This window comes from Gracilinanus agilis, chromosome 1 (genome assembly GCF_016433145.1).
Source record: "Gracilinanus agilis isolate LMUSP501 chromosome 1, AgileGrace, whole genome shotgun sequence".
In the NCBI taxonomy this organism is placed as follows: domain Eukaryota; kingdom Metazoa; phylum Chordata; class Mammalia; order Didelphimorphia; family Didelphidae; genus Gracilinanus; species Gracilinanus agilis.
In genome coordinates, this window is record NC_058130.1 from 330,249,821 (window position 1) to 330,259,138 (window position 9,318).

The 9,318-nt window shown below is 35.8% G+C and overlaps 1 pseudogene; it reads right to left on the reverse strand.

Annotated features, from left to right (window-relative positions):
* Positions 1–6,561: 6,561 nt before the first annotated feature.
* Positions 6,562–7,276, reverse strand: LOC123251372 (annotated as a pseudogene).
* Positions 7,277–9,318: the final 2,042 nt, after the last annotated feature.

Consider the following 9,318-nt stretch of genomic DNA (forward strand, 5'->3'; position numbering starts at 1 on the left):
GAGACCACACAGAATGCTTTTGTTCTTAATAAAAGAAGTCTATCCAGGCTACATATTTCTATGATATGATTTACACATTCCTGATGAGTTTACACAGGTTATGACAGACCTTGTTCTGTCAGGTGGCTTTCTCTTTGGGCCACTGTCAGATCAGTCATTGTTGATAAATAATATTAACTAGAAAAAGGTCCAGACTCTTCAACCCTATCAACAGTAATGAGTGACTCTTGATCAGGGTAGTTAATGAATGAGTCAACTGGCACATTTAGATAACTTAAATTCTAGACCTCTTCAATTTGACATGGGAGAAGGAGGAAGATGGCATTTTTAACAATAGAGTACTAAATCTAATCTGATAAATGGTGTTGATATACAGAGGGAGTTTTCTTCACCAATCAGAACAAATACCAATGTTTTCACAGAATTTCCCTCATGAAATAGAGCTCAAGGAGATCTCACACATATCTAAGAACTTAGATCATTTTAAACCTGAAATTATAATTTTGACAAGTGCCTCAAGTCAGTTGGTGTTAAAATCAATAGGTCTTAATCAGAAAATATAAAAATGAGGAACAAGTGAGAAAAAATAGCAGTTCTGGTGAAAAAGGAATTCCTAATAATTTTCTTTCCCCTTTCTTGCCTACTATGCTATGTTGAGTTAGAGGTCAACAGAGTGACTTCCAAAAGAATATCCAATGAATGGCACAACTGTTCGATACCTATTGATCCTATCCATTATTTAACATTTAGGATTTAATTGGGCTTCTTTACTGTGACCAGGGAAATTTTGTATGAACTATTAGAAGAGTAATGAGTAAATCAGAAGGCTATTAAATGATATATACCAGTCAATTTAGATCAGTTTTGTCATTTATGTTCAGTGGGTATATCCCCTAGGTCATTTCTTTGTATCACAATCACTATCTTTGTTATTAGATGCCTCTGTTCTTTTAATAAATGGACACATATCAGATGCCTTTATGATGGCCAAGGATATATGCAGAGACTTACAGTTATCATTCAGTTTCACTAGGCATGTCTTTGCAAAGCTGACAAAAACCCCCAAAACTAGCTTGAGGTTCCAAATGCCTTCTTTAAAAAAACAAACATGGCAGATGGTGGACTAATAGGAAGCAAAACAATGAGTTCATTTCCTACAGAGTCTTCCTAATAGATCTAAAAAATGCACCAGACCCAGGTCTGATGGGGAAATCCATTAAAAGTCACAGTGAGTCCTTTGTTTACTCCAGTTTGTCATAGAGAAACAGGCAGGGAAGTCTTTGGACACTGGAATGGCTCAGGCTAGAAGGTTAAGCACCAAGGGAAGAGGAGTTCTCAGACCCATAGCAGGGTGCCCCAAGACCCACACTGGGGCACTATAATGGGAACAGACACTAAATGGCAGTTTTATCACCCAAGACCCAGTTCTAGGTTGCAGATCAAGGGTGGAGTAAGAAGTGAACTTGTGCACACCAATAGCATTCCAAAGTATGAGAGACTCTGGGCAATGTAACAAGAAAGGAGAAAATTCAGAAGCAACAGAAGAAATCATAGCAGCTGAAGTATTGTGGCTCAGACATCAGGTGCAGGCTCAGATCAGGGTTGTACTTGCACTATTTAGCCAACCCTACAAAGGAATAATCAGGGCAAGAGTTGGTCAAAGAGGAGCCTATAATTCTGCTGTCTGTTTTCTAATTGACTGATAGAGACAGAGTGTGGCAGTAGATTACTTTTGCTAAGACTCAAACTCAGGCCAGGAACTTGCAGAGCTCAGACCAGACGTGTGGCAATCAGACCTTGCCCTGAATTAGATCACATTGGGAGCAATGAAAGCTTTCAGGTCCCTCACCTGTTTCTGAGATCTTGGAATAATATGACAAACAATATTCTTCCAAAGCAGCAACATGAGCAGACCTTCCTTCAAGGAATGCCATACAGTCTAGTTCTGATATCAAATCTTCAATCAGGAAGTAAATTGGAAGAATACATAAACAACCTCCTCCCCCCAACATAATAACCTATTATGGTGGTAGGGATGCTCAACATAGAAATGTAGAAGAGAAAACATTTTCAAGCAAAACCTTGAAGGAAAACACAAATTGGGCACAAATTCAACTGGAATTCGTGAATAAGAACATAAAAAAAGTTAAAAAAGTTTTTTATAAATGGTATGAGGGTGCTTGAGAAAAATGAGAGTCATGGAAGAAAGAATTGGAAAGGGACGGCATAAGAAATACAACACTCTGCCCAAGCAACAAATTAGATCCAAATAGAAGCCAATAATTTCATGAGGCCACAAGAAATATTTTTAAAAGCCAAAAGATTGAAAAAATAGAAGAAAATGTAAGATATCTCACAGAAAACACAATTGATCTAAGAAACAGATTGAGGAGAAAAAATTAAAAATCATTGGGCTAGCTGAACGTTATGAACACAAAAGATCCTAGACATCATATTTCAAGAAATTTTAAAAGAAAACTGTCCAGAATTTTTAGAAACAGAGAGGAAAATGGAAATAGAAAGAACCTACCAAATCATTTCCTGAAGGAAACCTCAAAATGAAAACTCTCCAATATAGCAACTGAGTAATCAGCCAATAAACATTTATTAATCACCTACTATGTTCCAGACACTGGATAAATATTGGGGACACAAAAAGAGGCAAACAAAAGTTCCTGCCTTCAAAGAGCTTCAATCTAATGGAGGAGTTACAAACAGGGTACAACATGCAAACAGAGAATAATATACAATAGAATAAATGGGAATCATTTGCAAAGAAGTCACCAGAATAAAGAAGGATTGGGAAAGGCTTCCAGTAAAAGACCTGGTTTTAATTGGAAATTAAAGGAAGCCAAAGAAATCAATAGATAGACTTAAGGAGGGAGATCCTTTTAGGCATGGGTAACAAATATGAGGAGCCAAGAGATAGAATGTCTTGTTCATGGAACAGCCAGGAGACAAAAATCATAGCCAAAATATATAAGCAACTAGAAACAAAGAATTTGAGTACTAAGAAACCAGTCAGGATCAGTCATAATTTAGCAGCTACCACTATGCTCTCAGAACTTGGAATATGATTATCTGAAAGGCTTATAGGATATGGGCTCATAGTCAAGAGTAACTTTCCTAACAAAAATGAGTATAATGCTACAGAAGAAAACATGAATCTTTAATGAAATAAGACACTTTCAAATATGTCTAAGAAAAGAACAGAACTTCAGAGAAACTTTGAAGTACAAACACAGGAGTTAAGAGAAACATAAAAAAGCAAATAAGAATGAACTTGCTTTTACAGTGGGATAAGGGGCAGGAAGTTGGAGGAGGAAATGACTGATCCTAGTTTGAAAATAAAATAATATTTAATTTTTAAAAATAAAGGAATATATTTATTGAGTGTTCACTATGTAGCTAACATTGTGCTAAATATAGTGAAGAATGCAGAAAATGTATATGTCATACTTGCTTTAAAGGAGCTTATAATCTAGTTGGGGAGACAAAACTTGCAGACTTGGACAGCTAGGTGGCTCAGTGGAGAGCCAGGCTAGGAGATAGGTGATCTTGGATTCGAAAATGCCCTCAGATGTTTCTTAGCTGTGTGACCCTGGAAGAGTCACTTAACTCCCATTGCTTAGCTCACTTTTCTTCCTTGGAACTGATACTTAGTATTGATTCTACATAGAAAGTATGGGTTGAAAAAAAAAAACCCAAACTACCATATATGAAACAATGGAAGCTATTAATTGCCAAACTGCTTAATACTGATTGTAAGTTTGATGAAAGACTAATGTGGGCTGTAGTAGAAAAGGATACATGATGAGTAGAATTTGGCTAGGCAGTCAGGAACAGGAAATATATCCCAATGGTTATTTAAAAAGCAATGGGAAAAGAGATGATATATGGGAGATGATAAAATCTGACTGAGGCAAAGATTGGATAATAGTGAGGAATAAAGATAGATAGAATGAGGATAGAGCAGGATCAGAGTATAAAAAGCTACAAGAGTAGAAGAAAAAGGAGTGTGGGCATGATATACTAGGTAGTAATAATTTATAGTACATTTTAATATATATATTTTTTCCCAATTACATTTAGTAACAATTGTTTCTGAAGTAATAAGATCCAAATTGTCTCCCTTCCTCCCTTTGCTTCCCCTTCCTGGAGGTGATAAGCAGTTTATTCTGGGTTATACATGTATTATCATGCAAAACACATTTTCATATTGTTCATTGTTGTAAGAGATTACTCAGATCAAACCAAACCTCAAAATAAAAACACAAATACACTAAGGGGAAAAATCATATGCTTTGATCTTCATTCTCACTCCAAAAGTTCTTTCTCTGAAGATGGACTGCATTATAGATGATACATTCTTGATCAGTGAAGTAACATGAACATGGCTGTACTTTCATTTACTTCTCAAATAAGTGTCTTAAATATATAGGTAGAATCACGAGGGGCAGCTAGGTGGTACAGAGGATAGAATGCTGAGCTTGAAGTCAGGAAGACTCAGTTTCCTGAGTTCAAAGTCAGTTTCAGACACTTGCTAGCTGTGTGACCTTGGGAAAATCACTTAATCCCGTTTGCCTCAGTTCCTCATTTGTAAAATGAGCTGGTGAAGGAAATGGAAAACTACTGCAGTATTTTTGCCAAGAAAACTCCAAGTCACAAAGAGTTGGGCACAACTGAAATTAATAATATGAACACTTGAACACTTCTGACAATTGTATTTCCCTTTTCCCACAATCAAACTTAGATATTAATTAATTGAGTGAGTAGGCAGGAGAGGTAATTCTTCCTGAGGAAAAAAAAATGATAATTTGGCTGGAAAACCAAATTAGCATGAGATATTTAATTAAGGACAGGTATCTAAGAGCACTCAAAATGAGTCAGTATTTTTGTTAGATGAGTAAGGTTGAAATTGGAAGAGTAAAGAAGTAGACTGAAAAATATTTTAACACTCTATGATTTAATTGGTGTATTCCTTCTTGTTTATAGATTCCAACCTCTCTATGTCTTAAAAGATGTTTCTGCATGAGTTGTTCTGGTTTTAAAAATATCAACTGGAAGCCAGGCTTATGAAGGTGAGCATTTTAAAAATTACTTAGCTTTGTCTTCAAAGGTAGATATATAGTCCATTACTGGACCTGTACTTAAATATTTTTTATTTTGTAGAACCTTCTAGATATTGTGCTTTGATAGCAGAGCCTTCAATTACTCAAAGTCATATCCATATGATGAGGGATCAAAGTAAGCATTTGGTGTAAGAAGACTAGAACAAAGTTTAGGTCAATTAGAATTTAGAAATAAAAAAATGTCAATGATACCCTCAGTCACCTAACTCCTTTGCTAATTTCCTAAACTCATTCAGAAATCTTAGTAATGTTAATATTCTTCCAGATGCTCAGTGACATTGTATTGGAACATTGTAGCCTCTCAAATGACATCTAGAAACTTAAAATAATTTGGCCTAATTATTTATATAGTAAAAATTAAATGAATGAAAATGCCTGTTGTGCAGATTTTGATATAATATATATGTCTAATTTGGGTAAATACTATAAACTGTGTCCAGAACTAAACAGAAAGAGAGTGGAGGAGTGATTTTTTGGGCAATTGCCCAGGGTTTTTAATGACCAAAAGTTTCTTCCTGAAATGGAGGCCCACCTTTTGAACCACAGTTTCTTTCTAGTAATACTGTGAGTCAGTCTCCAAAGAATGTAAGTTGAGGGTCTTCTCCTCCCCAAATTGGAGATGTGTATTGTGGGTATGAGCAGGTTTCAATGCCTAACCAATGAGGAATTGCACAAGAGAAGCATCACAAGGATGGCAGTAAAAGAGTGTATGAAATAGTCCAACTGAAAAGTTGGACTATTCATATAGTAAAAGGGAATAATGGATAAACTTCTAACTTTTCCCATTGACACTCATAAAGCATAGACAGATATAGAAATATCATTAGCTTGTTGGGTGGATATCTTGTGGAGAAGGATGTGGACAAGAATTGCATAGGATGAGAAAGTGTCTATGTGTTGAAATCTACCTTGGAAAAGATGAAATCATAAATTCATCAAGGCACTGAAATATCTGTCCCTTTGGAAACTTAGCTCTTGGTTTTTATATTCTTCTAGATTTTACTTCTTTTTTAAATAAATTGTTTCTTTTTTTTCTATTGAAACATAAATTCTATCATTTAGTTCTCTACAGAGCTGTTACACCCAGTGACTGATAACTGATTATTAGGTCACCAAGGACATTTGAATGACAGTATTCTTTAGTCAACTGTGTTCATTTATATATCCTGTGATCTTTTAAACTTTATTTAACAAGGATTTCAAATTGATCCAAAACTATGACACATGCCTTCTCTCAGGGTACTTATGGAAAAAAATTGGAATCAGATTGCTTGATTTTATATATTTTTTCAGAAGGTGGTTAGCTATTTAATAAAAACTGGAAGTGAATGTTCATAAGCTGTCATTTTAAAATGTATAATCCTATCTTTTAAAAAATCCTGCTTACTTTAAAGTTTTTATAATTGTGAGTTTTCTCATATATGAAGTTTTATATGTTCAGATATTTTGCATAATATCTGATGTGATCATTATTGCAATAAAGTAGTAGTTAGGATCATATCCTTCTTTACAAGCTAAAACCAACTGGAATTTTTTATTCTATATGGACAGCTGTAATTGTCCTACTTTAAGGTACTGATCATCTTTGCCATGATCAATTAATACGCCTACCTGAGGATCTGGACAAGATTTCCAAGATGAGTAGCATCATCTGCTTCCCACTTAACTTGATCTCATCCTAAATATTTATTGAAGGTCTTCCTCCTTCCCCCTTAAGGACAGAGAACAGGATTGCATATTGGAGAGAATGCTGACACAGATTTGTATTTGTAGGGATTCTTCAAAGAAATAGATGTCCTCTTTAGGTTGGCTCAGAAATTGGCATCTATCAGCTCCGATGGCTCACCTATAATATAAAAATCCATCCTATAGCTGATTTCCCAAGGTTCATCAGTGGTATTCACATAAAAATCAGGACCAGGATCAGAGTCTCAGCTATTATCTTCTGTAGCTGTGTGGATTGGTGTGTCTGGTACAATGACAATGAGATTGTGTTCTACTGCAATTTGTTGATAAACAAATTTTGTTATAAGATTTTGTTCTGCGCAATTTAAACTAGACAGCCAAAATAGAAGAGGACATTTTCCAGTTCCTACCTTAGATGGTAAGTAGATTCCAGATTTCATTTTGCATTTTACTGTCATTTACCATACTGTCATGCTCACACACTTTCTGAGAAGCAATGTGTGAGATGCTGCAAAGAATTTTTGAAAAAATTTCATTTTGGTTCACACATTTATTGCGAAAGGTCAGCAATGATTGCCATTAGCTTTAAAATGATGTATGTATATCAATTGATTTGTTATTAAAGAGTAAAAATGTTCTGAAAAGAATGTAATTAGGGAACATGTAGCAAAATAAATAACAACACAATAGTTTTCTAAGTCCGTAAGTGGCCCTGCTTTTACATGTGGTGTAGTGACCCCTTCTTTGACAACACTTGAGAGCATGTTCACAGAGCTTACTTGAGTAGTGCATTGCACAGCACAGAATAGCACTGTGGAATTGGCATGGGACTCACGGTTTCCCTGGACACCCCAAAACCCCAGAGATATCCCAGGCCTTTTTCATTTCCATTCCTGCAGTGCCAAAGGAAAGTGATTTTAAGCTGAAAGGGACACTTCCTTTGTCCTCTCCCCTAGCTTCTCAATGAACCCAGAGAGACACTTGTCATTTTGCTTCTGATAAGCATCTGTTTGAATTTAAGCTCTCTAATCATCCCCTGAACTGCACAGGTCACCCCTTCTGACTTTGAGGCACAAAACATCATCCCATTCCTGGTTACATAATAACATCACTCCATCAACCCATCTCTGGTCATGAAGTCCCTGTTATCAAAAGGGTATAAGAATCCAAACCCTTATCTCCTCTGGGAGGCAGTATTCCATCTGCACCTACCTACTGGCCCTTCAACTCAATAGTTCAACTTGCATTCAGCTTAATAAATTTCTCTATCTTTAAGATATCATTGGAGTCTGTCTTTTTTTTTTTTTTTTTAAACCCTTACCTTCTGTCTTGGAGTTAATACTGTATAATGGCTCCAAGGAAGAAGAGTGGTAAGGGTAGGCAATGGGGGTTAAGTGACTTGCCCAATGTCACACAGTTAGGAAGTGTCTAAGGCCAGATTTGAAACTAGGACCTTTTGTCTCTAGGCTTGGCTCTCAATCCATTGAGCCACCCAGCTGCCCCCTGAGCCTGCCATTCTTGAAGAAAGCATCCTTCCTGGCCCAGGTTTTAATCTCTAGCTCTCCCACAACAGAATATAAACTTATAAAATCACATAGATGAATGAAAAAATCATTATTAAATAAATATTTTGTGCCACTCACATTAGTAGGTATTGAGGACATACATACATAAGTGAAACAGTCCTATAATTTAAGAAATTTACATTCTAACAGGAGAAATAAAATGCACCTAGGGGAGGGATGGCTAGGTGAGCCAAGATGCCTGTTTACCTGAATCCCTTCCCTTCAGGCAGAAGAAGCATTTCCTAAAAAGATTTTGAAATGATCTTTGAGAATTAATTTTTTAAGGGGACTAACAACTCAAGCTTCTGAGGTTAGCCTTCTTGTCTCAATACAAAGAGCCAAGAGGGACCCTGGCTCCTCTCTGAAGGTTGACTACTAGTCTGCTGTGGGCAAAATAGAAAAAGGATTATTGGTTATAATTGTTGAATGTCTTCCTCCTCCCTCCTCTATGGCTAAGTAAACATTCATTAAAAATTGCCATTATCTTCTATAATTATTTCATTTCCACCTCAAATCTAAATTACCAAGGATCTGCCCTCAATCATGCCTTTCCTATAATACTAGAGAAGAGTGGTTGGTTCTGAGGAGTTACAGGGATGGATAATGAGCCATAGTGGGGTTGATTATTATTATTTTTCCAGAAAAGGAGTACAAGGCAGACATCAAGATGGTCAGGGTAGATAGAAATTTCTGGGTGTATAGATATATTTGGAGCATATATTATGTCTATGGCTATATAAGTATATATGTTTATATTGTATATGTACTTGGATAAAATATAAACATGTTTATATTTTACATTTAATGATGTACAATTGTATATTGTTCATCAATAAACATATAATGGAATAAATGGAGATGAATAAATACTACTTGTGCCTGCCACATAGTAAATATTTAATAAATGCTTGCTGATTGATTGATTGTGTCTAAGC